General features: G+C 47.2%; 1 long non-coding RNA gene across 1 annotated transcript; it reads right to left on the bottom strand.

The window, feature by feature from the left end:
* Positions 1 to 2,728: 2,728 nt before the first annotated feature.
* LOC141371857 (uncharacterized) lies at positions 2,729 to 11,899 on the bottom strand. Its single transcript, XR_012377128.1, has 3 exons — positions 11,607 to 11,899; positions 2,941 to 3,118; positions 2,729 to 2,862 (listed from the first exon to the last, which is right to left on the bottom strand). It is a non-coding gene; the product is annotated as an uncharacterized lncRNA (long non-coding RNA).
* Positions 11,900 to 11,942: the final 43 nt, after the last annotated feature.

Here is an 11,942-nt window from a genome sequence, read left to right as displayed (position 1 = left end):
CTTAACCAACTGAGCCACCCAGGTGCCCTTCACAATTATATTTCATTATTTGCCAACATTTTAAAGACAATTCCAAATGTACTGTTACAATTTTTGCAACTTAAAAATTCAAGTAATCGCTTCAAACAGTGCTGAGCTCTAAGAAGAAAGCTGGCATGGCGTGGTGACTACAGTTGATGATACTATATATTTGCAAGTTGCTAAGAGAGTAGATCTTAAAAGTTCTCATCACAAGAAAAAAATTCATAACTAGGTGGGGTGATGGATATAACCTAGACTTACTGTGATCATCTCACAATATATGCAAGCATTGAATCAGTATGTTGTACACACAAAACTAATATAATAGGTCATTATATATCCAAAAAAAGTGTTTTTTTTAAAAAGCTGGGTCTCAGGGCACCTGGGTTGTTCAGTGGGTTAAGCATTAAGGTCCAACTCTTTTTTTTTCCCCGAAGATTTTTTTATTTATTTATTTGAGAGAGACAGAGAGAGCTAGCGAGAGCACAAGCAGGGGGGAGGGTCAGAGGGAGAGGGAGAAACAGACTCCCCGCTGAGTTCAATCCCAGGACCCCAGGATAATGACCTGAGCTCAAGGCAGATGCGTAACTGACTGAGCCACCCAGGAGCCCCTAAGTGTCCAACTCTTGATCTCAGCTCAGGTTTTGATCTCAGGGTCATGGGTTCAGGCCCCGCACTGGGCTCCACACTGGGTGTGGAGCCTTCTTAATAAATTAATAAATAAATTAATTAATTAAAATGTTAAAAAATTAAGAAATCTGGATCTCTGAAGAACTACTCTTATTTTGGAGTAAGTATACGCACAAAGCTTAAGATACCAATAAAGTTTGTAGGGAATTTAAGCTAAGAAAGAGAAAAAGAGAAGAATCTGTAAGAATTACAAGGGCATAGATTTTTTTACCTCCCTCCCTCCCCCAAAACTGGTTATAAAATAGAAGGGAACATTTAAATTAAAAAGGCAATATTACTAATGTACAGAGTACATTAATAAACATTTTTGTCAGAAGATTAATGTTCCATAAGACCACAGTGAGCACTTTTTTACTAATTTAATTGCACATTTAACTTTGTTTCATAGAGAAGTCTAAACATATTTAATGAATTCAAGCAATACATCACTTAACCAAGGAATTGGAATTTTAAAATATTTGTGTGGCGAAATACCAGACGAGTATGGGTAAGTTTATGTATTGCCAGAAGACTTGGATGTTGAATGTTCTGGTTATCTGGTTTCCCAAACGTTGGTGTATTAGAACTTTGAGACATAGAAGGACATTAAAACCATAATGAGGGGTGCCGGGGTGGCTCAGTCGGTTAAGCATCTGCCTTCCACTCAGGTCATGATCTCAGGGTCCTGGGATCGAGCCCCGCGTCGGGCTCCCTGCTCTCAGGGGAGAGTCTGCTTCTCTCCCTCTTCCTCTGCCCCTCTGCCCCTGCCCCCCACTCATGCTCTCTCCCTCTCTCAAATAAATGAATAAAATCTTTTTTAAAAATTAAAAAAATAAAACCATAATGAGTACAATCCAGTACTTTTTGGATTCAGAAAGTACTTTGGTATCTTTCAGTGCTTCAGTGTTGCTATTATGAGCAATTAATCATTTTTACATGCATACTTTAGACATAGTAGAGCTGTCTGTGCCATTCTCTTGCTGTTGGTTTTCTATAAAATGAACTCCCCATGTCAGGTTGAGGAGAAAAAAATGCTGGGTCTTCCAGAAGATAGGTTTTTCCAAATAACTGTAACCATATTTGTCTTTTGTGGGATGCACTGGTACGACGTGGTGAGGGATGGATTGTTGAGTAAGAAAAAGGATTCTAGAGTGATCTCAAGCCGTTGGATGGGCAGCTGAAGTGCAAGTAAGAGATATAAATGGAGAGGAAAAGCCCAAGAGAAATAAACATTTGAGGAAACAGTAGAAGATAAATGTACCAAAATTAAAGAAACATGAAAGACCTCAGCTTGAAATGGCCCACGAAGAGATAAGAAAAACCCCGCACCAAGACATATAGTAAAATTAAGGGTTAAAAAAAGAATAAAGTCTAAAAATTTCAAGAGAGAAAAAGATCACCTACAAAGGAACAAGAATCAGGCTGACTGCACACACACCTCCGTATGCAAGAAAAAAATAGAGAAATATTTTCAATGTAATGAATGGGGGAGAAGTTAAGCCTAGCATTCTATATCCAGCCAAATTTTATGAATGAGGGAGCATAATATTATAGCATAATAGAATCAGTTTCCGTCATAAAGGCCTCAGAAATGTTGACACCTAGTTCGGCAGGAAGAAACACTTTTGGGAGAAATACCATCATGACTGGCATGTGAGTGGGCTACATATCTCATTTAGTTAAGGGGAAGATGTAGAAATCAATTATTTTAAATTGAGATAAAATCCACATAGTGTAGAATTCCTCACCATCTTATGTTCCCACCAGCAATGCACAAGGGTTCCGATTTCTCCACAACCTCATTCACCTTTGTTATTGTCTAACTTTTTGACTCTGCCATCCTACTGGGGAAGAAGCGACATCTCCTTGTGAAATGGCTAATGATGTTGAGCATCTCTTCATGTGCTTGTTGGTCATTTGGATATCTTCTTTGGAGAACTGTTTATGCAAGTCCTTTGCCCACTTTTAAATCGTGTTGTTTGTCTTTTTATTGTTGGGTTCTGGGGGTTCTTTTCATACTCTAGACAATAGACTCTTACCAGATTTGCAAATATTCTCTCCCATTCTGTGAATTTTATTTTCACTTTCTTGACAGTGTCCTCTGATGCACACGGGTTTTAGTTTTCATGAACCCCATTTATCTGTCTTGTTGTTGTTTGTGGTTTTGGTGTCCTGTTTAAGAAATATATTTAAGGCCACAAAGATTTGCTTCTATGTTTCCTTCTAAGAGTTTATAGCTTTAGCTCTTACATTTAGGTTTTGATCCATCCGAGTTCCATTTTGTACATGTTGTGGATGGTTCCTCCAATACTGAGTACTGTGCCAAACTCTGTGTCAAGCTCTGATTTTATTAAGTAGATGGTGACCACGTGTCTCAGAACCTCCATCACCGAGCCTGGCTGGGTCAGCACTGACTGGGTCCAGGACCCTGGAGGGAGGGAGACACAGAGAATAGTCCTCCTGAGCTGAAAGCCACACTGAACACAGAGGAAGGCAGGAGAGAAGCCCAGCTGCTGTTTACTGAGACCCCATCAGCAGGTCACCTGGGCAGAGAGGAAGGTGAGGAGAGGGGTCAGGCCACGGTGGAGGTACCACAGAGCGCTGGCCCTGAGCCCACAGCAGAGGCTGGTCTCTCAGGTCCCTCTAATACCCGCTAACACCTACGTGGGGGGGCGGAGACGCAGAAAGATGCTGCTTCCTGATTGGCCAGTCTGAGCATGGGCTGGGGGCGGGGCTTGGCCTCCTGAAGCCACCTCAGGGCCGGGGTGGGGGACAGCAGGGCAGGGGCGCCTGGTCCCATTAGGACCCCGTTGGTCCTGGCAGGGCACAGCTGCGATCAGTCACACCCCAGTGAAGACTATGTTGGTTCACCTACCTTAGAGTCCCCTGAGAGGTCCCCTGGTAGGAGGCGCCCACCAGGTGTTCTCTTCAGGACAGCTGCACAGCGCCCCCTGCCGGTCAAAGATGAGCGAGCTCCAGCACAGGGCTTTAACCGGGCTTGGGGTAGAATTCTGTGGGTTGTGAACTTGCGGGGGTTAAATTGTATACTTTTATTACAACTCGCCTCTCACTAAAATTTAGCAGTTCCTTCTCTGGAGAATATAAGCACGAGACCATCGCAGTCTTGGCAATACCTATTTATCGCCAAGAGAAATCGCAGTTACTTTCACATCATGTTATAGTTGTTGACCAACTTGCAAACGTAGTTTACACTTATCACTACAGTTAAATTCTGGTGGTTATCAGATTAGACCTGCTGCTACAATCTCATAGATTTGTTCATTCTAATATCCTGATAACTGTGCTTCAATACAATTAGATTTATGATCCTATGTACTTGTCAATGTTCTCCAGACAAAGACCTCCAGGATACACCTGTAGCCAGACAGGGTTGGATTTATGGACTTGTTGCAGTGTCGGATACTGGATATCCTGGGAAGCGGTGGGGTGGCTCAGTAAGAGGGTGTTAGGAAAGAATTCTAGGATTTGGGTTTGCTTTGGGGAATTTTGGAGAGGATTCAAGGAAGCAGGGCTTTGCTGGGTGGTTGGATGCCGTCAGGAAGACAGGGTGATTCTATCATTGAAGAGTGTCCTAATTCTAAACTAAGAGGAGCGTAGAACAGGTATGAAGCTGTAGCCAGTAGAGAAACAGCAGTCACTCATAGGAGCCACCCAAGGTGGTGGGTGTTTGGTCATTTTGTGGTTTGAACAACATCTCATGTTTTGTCTGTGTTCAGATATGACTGTGGCATGGTCTTGTTTTGTCTTGATCCATCACTGGCCTTGTCTGAGGCTGGTGTTCTGTGAAATTGTTTATGTTCACCGGAGCTGGGGGGCCAGGCCAACTCCCAGCAGCCCAAGACCTGCCTGATAGGACCAGGCAGGCTCCCAGCTGTCAGGACCTAGCTAGCTTTCTCTTGCTCACATATATATCTTAAGAAAAAAGGGGCACCTGGGTGGCTCAGTCAGTTAAGCATCCAACTCTTGATTTTGGCTCAGGTCATGATCTCAGAGTTGTGAGATCGATCCCTGAGTTGGGGCTTAAGATTCTCTCTCTCCGTCTGCCCCTCCACCCCTGCTCGAGTGGGCTCTCTCCCTCTCTCTAAAAAAAGAAAATGATACTGGTTTTATGAGTATTTTATTTTATTTAAGATTTTATTTATTTATTTGAGAGAGAGAGAGAAACAGCATGAGAAGGGAGAGGGTCAGAGGGAGAAGCAGGCTCCCTGATGAGCCGGGAGCCCGATGTGGGACTCAATCCCAGGACTCCGGGATCATGACCTGAGCCAAAGGCAGACGCTTAACCGACTGAGCCACCCAGGCGACCACGGTTTTATGAGTATTTTAAATTTGCATCAGTGTTATTGTTATGCAGTGCCCAATCTGTCACCTTTTTTTTTTTTTTTTACTCTACAGTGCATGTAGAGATCTCTCTCTGTTTATGGCTGCATAGCACTCCATTAACTGGATGACTGGGCCTCACCCATACCTACGAAGCCAGAACATCTGGGGGTTGAAGCCAGGCATCAATGTTTTCTAAAGTTCTCCAGTGATTCCAAGATGCCACAAAGTTTCGAAACCCCTGCCCTGGGTGATACTTCTGGAAATCGTACTTACTGCTTGTTAGAATCAACTGGGAGTTTCTTTTAAAAATCTGTTGCCTAAGAAACGGAGCAATGGTTGTGTTCTAGTTCTTTTATTTATTTTTTAAGATTTTATTTTATTTATTTGAGAGAGAGAAGGAGAGAGAGAGAGCATGAGACGGGTTGGGTCAGAGGGAGAAGCAGACTCCCTGCTGAGCAGGGAGCCCGATGTGGGACTCGATCCCGGGACTCCAGGATCATGACCTGAGCCGAAGGCAGCCGCTTAACCAACTGAGCCACCCAGGCACCTGTGTTCTAATTCTTTATCTGGGTGTTAGTCACACAGGAGAGTTCCCTTGGTGAGAGCTCATCAAGCTGTACACTTGTGTTTCATGCACTTGTCTGTAGGCTAAACTTCAGGAAAGCATTTCCGGAAGTCATTCTGTTCTCTGAACTCCTCCCAAACCAAAGGAATAAGAACCATCCAGGGTGGGCTCAGGCTTTCATAATGTCTAAAGCTCCTCAGTGATTCTGCTGTGATTCTTGCTGCCCTGGAGACTGACCAACTCTGTGGTCACATGCACCTCACATCTCCCCACAAAACGGGGGAAGGGAGGGACAGGGAACATGCCCAGCAGAGCCCCACATGAGAGAGGAGCTGCCAACTAGAAGGAATGGAGGGACAGCTCGTTTCACTCATACTGACAGATTGCTCCCAGAATGTTGCACATCATTCCATTGCCACCCACATCATCAGGTCTTCCTAATGTCTGCCACCTTCATAGATTTTTTTTCTCTAATTTTCAGCATTGTTATTACCATGAAGGCATGCATTTGGCCTTTACCTCTTAACCTTCTGGGAGCTGCCCATGTATATACATGTCTGTGTATGTTTCCGTGAGACCCTTTTCCTTCTCTTGATTGGTGGTTTTCTCATTTCCCAGAACTTAATCACCTGCCTTGTAAATATCTTGTCCCAGTTTATAATCCAGCATTTACAGTTGTCTCTTTTAACTTTTTGAATAGAAAATTTTAGTTTAATATTCACTGATTTGCTTCCCCTCTGCTTAGTGCCATGCTCAAGCAGCACCTCCAGGTTACAGAAAAAAAGTTCTCCTGCAGATTACTCATTATCTTTATAGTTTTATTTTAATCCCACTTGGGTTTCTTTCTTAATGCTGTATGGTACAGAGTCCACCATAATTTTTCTCCCTATGGAGAACCAATTTTAATAATAGCATCAATAAATCATCTTTTTCCCCACTGGTTTTCAGGCTTTTTTTTTTTTTTTTTTTGCCTTATATACCAAATGTCTACTTGAAGCCTCTTTTCCATCAGGAGGTCCCCAACCTTGATCCTGTGCCAAGTTCATGACACAGTTGGTGCCTGAAACCCCAAGGCACCTGGATTAGGAAAAGTGCCTGAAATTTGATAAGTCCAGGGGGGAAATCAAAGACCTTAGTTCTCCCTGCCCTCCAGGTCTTGCTGGGCAGAGACCCATAGGCTTTGGGCCAGAAAGTGGGAGGAAAAGCTGCATTGGAACTTAAGGTCCTGAGAAAATCAGTGTGGCAGGTAAAATGCATGCTACTTACAACACCCACCTCAACTGGAGAGGGGGGATCCGAGGGGCTCCCGCTGGTGCTGAGCAGGGAGGTCATTTGGAGTTTTTTCCCCCCAAAGATTTTATGTATTTGACACACACACAGAACAGCAGAGGGAGAAGCAGACTCCCAGCCAAGCAGGGAGCCCGATGTGGGACTTGATCCCAGGACCCTGGGATCATGACCTGAGCCGAAGGCAGACCTTAACAGACTGAGCCACCCAGGTATCCCTAATTTGGAGTTTCTATTGGGAGAAGCTAGAGGTGTGAATGGCTTCTGCTAATAAAGGAGCATGTCCAGGCTGACAGGCTGGGGGAGGGAAGGAGAGATTGGCTCATGGAAAGTGAGAGGTTTCACTGCCATTACCCTGGGAACCTCTCCTCTGTCCCCTGTGAAGACAATATACATTATACCTGCAGACTTTTGAAGTTGGATTTATTTTGGTGGAGGAGAGGGAGTCCTGGGTAAGGGCTAAGGTCAGAGGAGGGTGCTCAGCCTCAACTGCTGCAAATGATTTTAGTTGCGGTATGGTTTGCAAGAGGTTACCACGAAGCTGCTCTCTGGAAGGTTAACCACGAGAATGCCCATGGAAGGAACATCTCTTGGGTGCAAAGAGCAGGACAGGTACTCAAGAAGGGTCCTTCTATAACTTCGCCCAAGGTGAAACACAGTGATTCAGAACCTCTAAGGCCAGCAAGAAACCAAGACAAAACCCAGGGGTCATGGTTCTAACATAGACGCCCAGACCCACAAAAAGCAGCCAGGGCAGTAAGGAGTGTCCTGATCCTGGTCCCTAATCCTGTGAGCAGCAGAGTCTATGCAACCTAATTCTAGAGCTGAGAGGAGGGAAGCACATGTCTGAGGACTCAAGATGGGGGTGAAGGTGCCTCCACTGACTTTTCTCCCCCACTCGGTGTGAGAGAGTGGCCTTCCTGCTAATCTGCTCTCTGATCCCTGACTGCAGTCCTGCCTCAAGCCCAGATCCTTGTGCTGCCAAGGCCACAGCTGGGGGGCAGGAAAAAAGGAAAGCATCTTCTTCACGAAATGAATGAATGAATGAATGAGAGAGTGATTCCTTTTTAACTTACCCTGTTGACCACACTATTAAGGATGCCCAGAAATGCACACATGTACACATGATTCTCAATAAATCACCATTGGGTTGATCAGTGCACCCCCATGTCCAAGCACCTGTTCTATTTTGAAGCAGTCTTATTTAGAGCAGAATCATCAGAGAATGCACCAGAGGCACTACCTACAAATATTTTTATTCTAGGAAGTGTACATGAATGGTCTACATTCAGGGTTTTGGAATGAACAATATATATATAACAATATCCTTAATGAAGGTTAATGAAGTTAAGAAAAATGTTCCAGTAGGAGAAAACTATATGGGTTAGACATGAGAAAAGGAAGGGTGTGTGTGGAACCTCCAGCAGGATTCTTAGGAGGAAATAAGGCACAGCAAGCCCTTAACAGAGTGCCTGGCACATGGCAAACATCTATTAAGAGGTAATTACTTCTTTCAGGCTTCTGATGCCTTAGGGGAGAAGGCTGGGAACCTGCTCTCTCTACAAAATATGTCTCAGAGCAGGCCTGCTGCAGACCCCTGGGCACTCCACTGGGGAACCAAAATACAAGGTAAAAGATGGGGGTCTTCAAGCTGCTCACTGAGGCAGGGCCGCCTTCCAGCCCTAATCCTTACGCCGAGTGCTGGGACTTCGGTGCGCAAAGACCCTTTTCTAAGGTTCGGAGGCTCGTTCTGCCCAATTCCCAGAGGCACCCTCCCAGGGTCCAGATGCCTCCGGGGTCCTCTCCATGCCCCCTCCTCAGTCTCTCCCAACAGGTCCGGGCTGGCTGTAGGCCAGGACCAGAGCCTTGGCGCCCAGTCTGCAGACCCGACCTCATTCAGCCCTCCAGGTTTCCAAGCCCATACGAGCGCTATGACCCGCAGACTGCAGTCCCCGGGTGCCTCTCCGTCCTTCCCAGCACACTCGCCACCCACGAGACTGGTGCGAGCCGAGCAGGCCCTAACCACCTCCCACGTGACCCCCGGGGAGGAACACGTGACCAGGGTGAGCCGCTCAGGCCCCACCCAGCCACCCAAGATGCCTTTAGGAGAGCAGGCCCCGCCCCACCTCCCAAGCGTCCCTTGGTAGGAAGCAGGCCCCTCCCCGCCCACATGACCCGCAGAAGGGGTGGGGAGCTGGTCGGCCCTGCTTCTCACGTGATCCAACGAGAGAGGGAGCAGGCCCTGCCCGCGTGACTTGCGTGAGGCCGCCAGCCCTTCCCAGCCAGCACCCCACGTGGCCCAGGAAGACGCCCGCGCCTTAGGAAGTTTCGAGGCGCTGCAGTCAGGTTCTGAGTCTTCCGTTTCGGCCTCTTTGTCTCAGACGACTCTCATTCCCCAGGTCGCCCTTCTCAGTTGCCTCGTAGGCTTTGGGGTCGCCTGGGTCCTCAAAATGTGGAACAGGAGCTCAGGGCTCCCGCACCAAGACCCTGGACGCCGGGATGTGAAGCTGCCTGGGCCCCAGGGTCCGGAGCTCCCCTGCGGTTCAGGTGGACGTGCGGGATGCGGGGCGCGCCCTGTCTGCTTTGCTTCATGGGGGATCCGGAGAAGTTCCAGAGGAAAGCCAAATGGGCGGACTTCCACGTGGGTGCAGACTTCTTATCACAGGGCCAAGGTAGCCGTTCTTTTTTGCTGTAACCATCTGCGCTGCGTGTTACCCTTGACCAAAGACCGCAGGTGGTGCCCTCCTTGGGAGGCGGCCACCAACGCGGTGGGACAGAGGGCACATGACAGGCCCGATTCCCAGCATTGCCCGCACGTACAAGGACCTACAAGGACGGGCTGACCCTGACACCCCGCCGTGCCCTGCCTCCGGATGCAGCGCACCGCCTCCTGGCATTGAGAGCCATCACTGGTGGCAGGGAGCGGAGCTCAGGTAGCCCAGGCACAAGATGGCGGCCCCACAGTTAGAGCTTCAACTGGTGGTGGGTGAATTGGGATAGCATGCCCATGGAAGGGAGTGCACTAGCGAGCGCAGTAGGTGACGCATTTTGGAAAGCATGACGGATTAGTAATTAGTAATGAGAACTATGGGATTGAATGCCTAGTGCTAGGCTGGGTTGACACCGTAGTAAAGGATAAAGGCAGAGAGCCAACTGGCAATTGAAAGCCACCTTCAGGATCTCCTTGGTAGCAAACAAAGAGGCCTTCATCTTGGCGGGGGTGAGGGGGCTCAGGGGAGAAAAGCTAAGGGTCTGGCTGGGACTTAATCTTCAGGGAAGTGGAGTTCCAAAGAAGGTTAAAACTCCCAACCACAGCAGGTCTGCTATACCAAAGTCATCCTGGTTGGGAAAGAACGGCACCCTGGCATGCTGAGAGAGTTATCTGCAATAAGGCCCTATGATCTGAAATTCTCCTTAATCCTCTGAGCCTGCAGAAGTGAGTGGGCCATCCCACCCTATTAAAAGCCAAAATCTTGAGGTGCCTGGGTGGCTCAGTTGGTTAAGTGTACCATTCTGTCTCCACTCAGGTTTTGATCTCAGGGTGGTGAGGTTGGTCCCTATGCTGGGTGTGGAGCCTATTAAAAAAAAAACAAAACTCTAAAATCTTTTATTTGAATACATTGCAGGGGCATCTTTCACTATGACAAAATACGCTTTTCTTGCTCCCTTCCCCAGTTTCCCTCCTGGCGTATAACTAGGGCTGTGTCCCAGCCTAACAGAGCAGGAGATGTGCTTAGGCTGAGAAGGAAGATAAAGGTACCACACCCTAAAGAAACTGAAAGACCTAACCAGCATGTACCAGCTTGAGGACTATGTTGGGGACTGGATTATGGGTGCTCGATAAAGGGGAAGGGGGGTTAAGATTGGGTAAGGTGAATTTGTAGATTTGGGAGTATTTTTCTGAGATAGAAGATTTAACATCCTGTCAGGGACCCCAGGAGTCTGTGTCAACTTGCTATGAGGATGGATTCCCGAAGCATGAAAGAAAGCGATGGCCCGTGCTCAGTGAGTTTGCAGTTTCGGGACTGCTGACAGGTGGCAGCTGAAGTCTGGGCTAGCACACTCAGGGAAATTGCCACACTGGTATAGCTATGCTTACTGTGTAAGGCCAGAAAACCCTAGCAGATGGGTCTATTCCACAGGAAGCCCTGGCGAACACACCATTTACTAAGGCTCTAGGAATATGCTGATGAGAGGGGCAGCATTAAACAGTTCAGTGGTGGGGTACCTGTGTAGGCCAGTGCTGACAAACAGAGTGGCTGTCACAGAGAGAGACTCACTCGTAGAAACAGAGATGATAGTACCCTGAAGCAGTTAAAGTCAGGCAGTGGCATCTAACCATCAGAAGCCAGGTTTACCCCATTTACTATGAGAATGAGGTTGGAGTGGCAGCCAAAGCATCTGACCCACAGAGTTACAGGAGTGGTTTAAAGAACACAGTGTCCTTAGGTGCAGAATGGAAGGGCAGCCACCAAGAGTAATAGTCTTACTATCAAAAGAACTCAAGTCTTGATGGTTAGGAGGCTGAGGGCAGTCAGCCCAATACAAAGGCATGATCCCTTGGCACGTTCTAGACTCGAGTCAGTTTTTAGGCCTGAAACCATCTGGTTGAAGAAGAGGCCAGGTCCCCAGAAGGAAGGACCATGTAACTCTATGGCAAGGGGACTCAATATAATTTTCTCAAAGGAATTTAGCCACATTTACTTAGTGTCTCAGTTACCTGTTGCTGTGGAATAAGTTAGCCCAAAATTTCGCAGCCTAATTAGTTCTTTTTGCTCTTATCTCACATGGTTTCTGTGGCCAAGAATTTGGTTGTAGCTTAGCTGGATGGTGCTGGCTCATTGGTGTCTCTGAGGGTGCAAGCAGGACCTGAGCTGGGGCTGCAGTCATTTGAAGTTTCAGTTGGGCCTGGAGTACCCACTTCCAAGGCAGCTCCCTCACATGCCCGGTCAGTTTTTGACAAGAGGCCTCATACTTGCCACAGGGACCTTTCCATAAGGCCACTTGGGTGTCTCTATGATATGAAAGCAAGTGATCCAAGGGGAAGCACAGTGGA

Source organism: Callorhinus ursinus, unplaced genomic scaffold (assembly GCF_003265705.2).
Source record: "Callorhinus ursinus isolate GAN/ISIS: 27379988/994484 unplaced genomic scaffold, GSC_fseal_2.0 scaffold110, whole genome shotgun sequence".
NCBI lineage: Eukaryota > Metazoa > Chordata > Mammalia > Carnivora > Otariidae > Callorhinus > Callorhinus ursinus.
The sequence above is the reverse complement of the archived record's forward strand: the minus strand, read 5'-3'. Positions and strand labels throughout refer to the sequence as shown.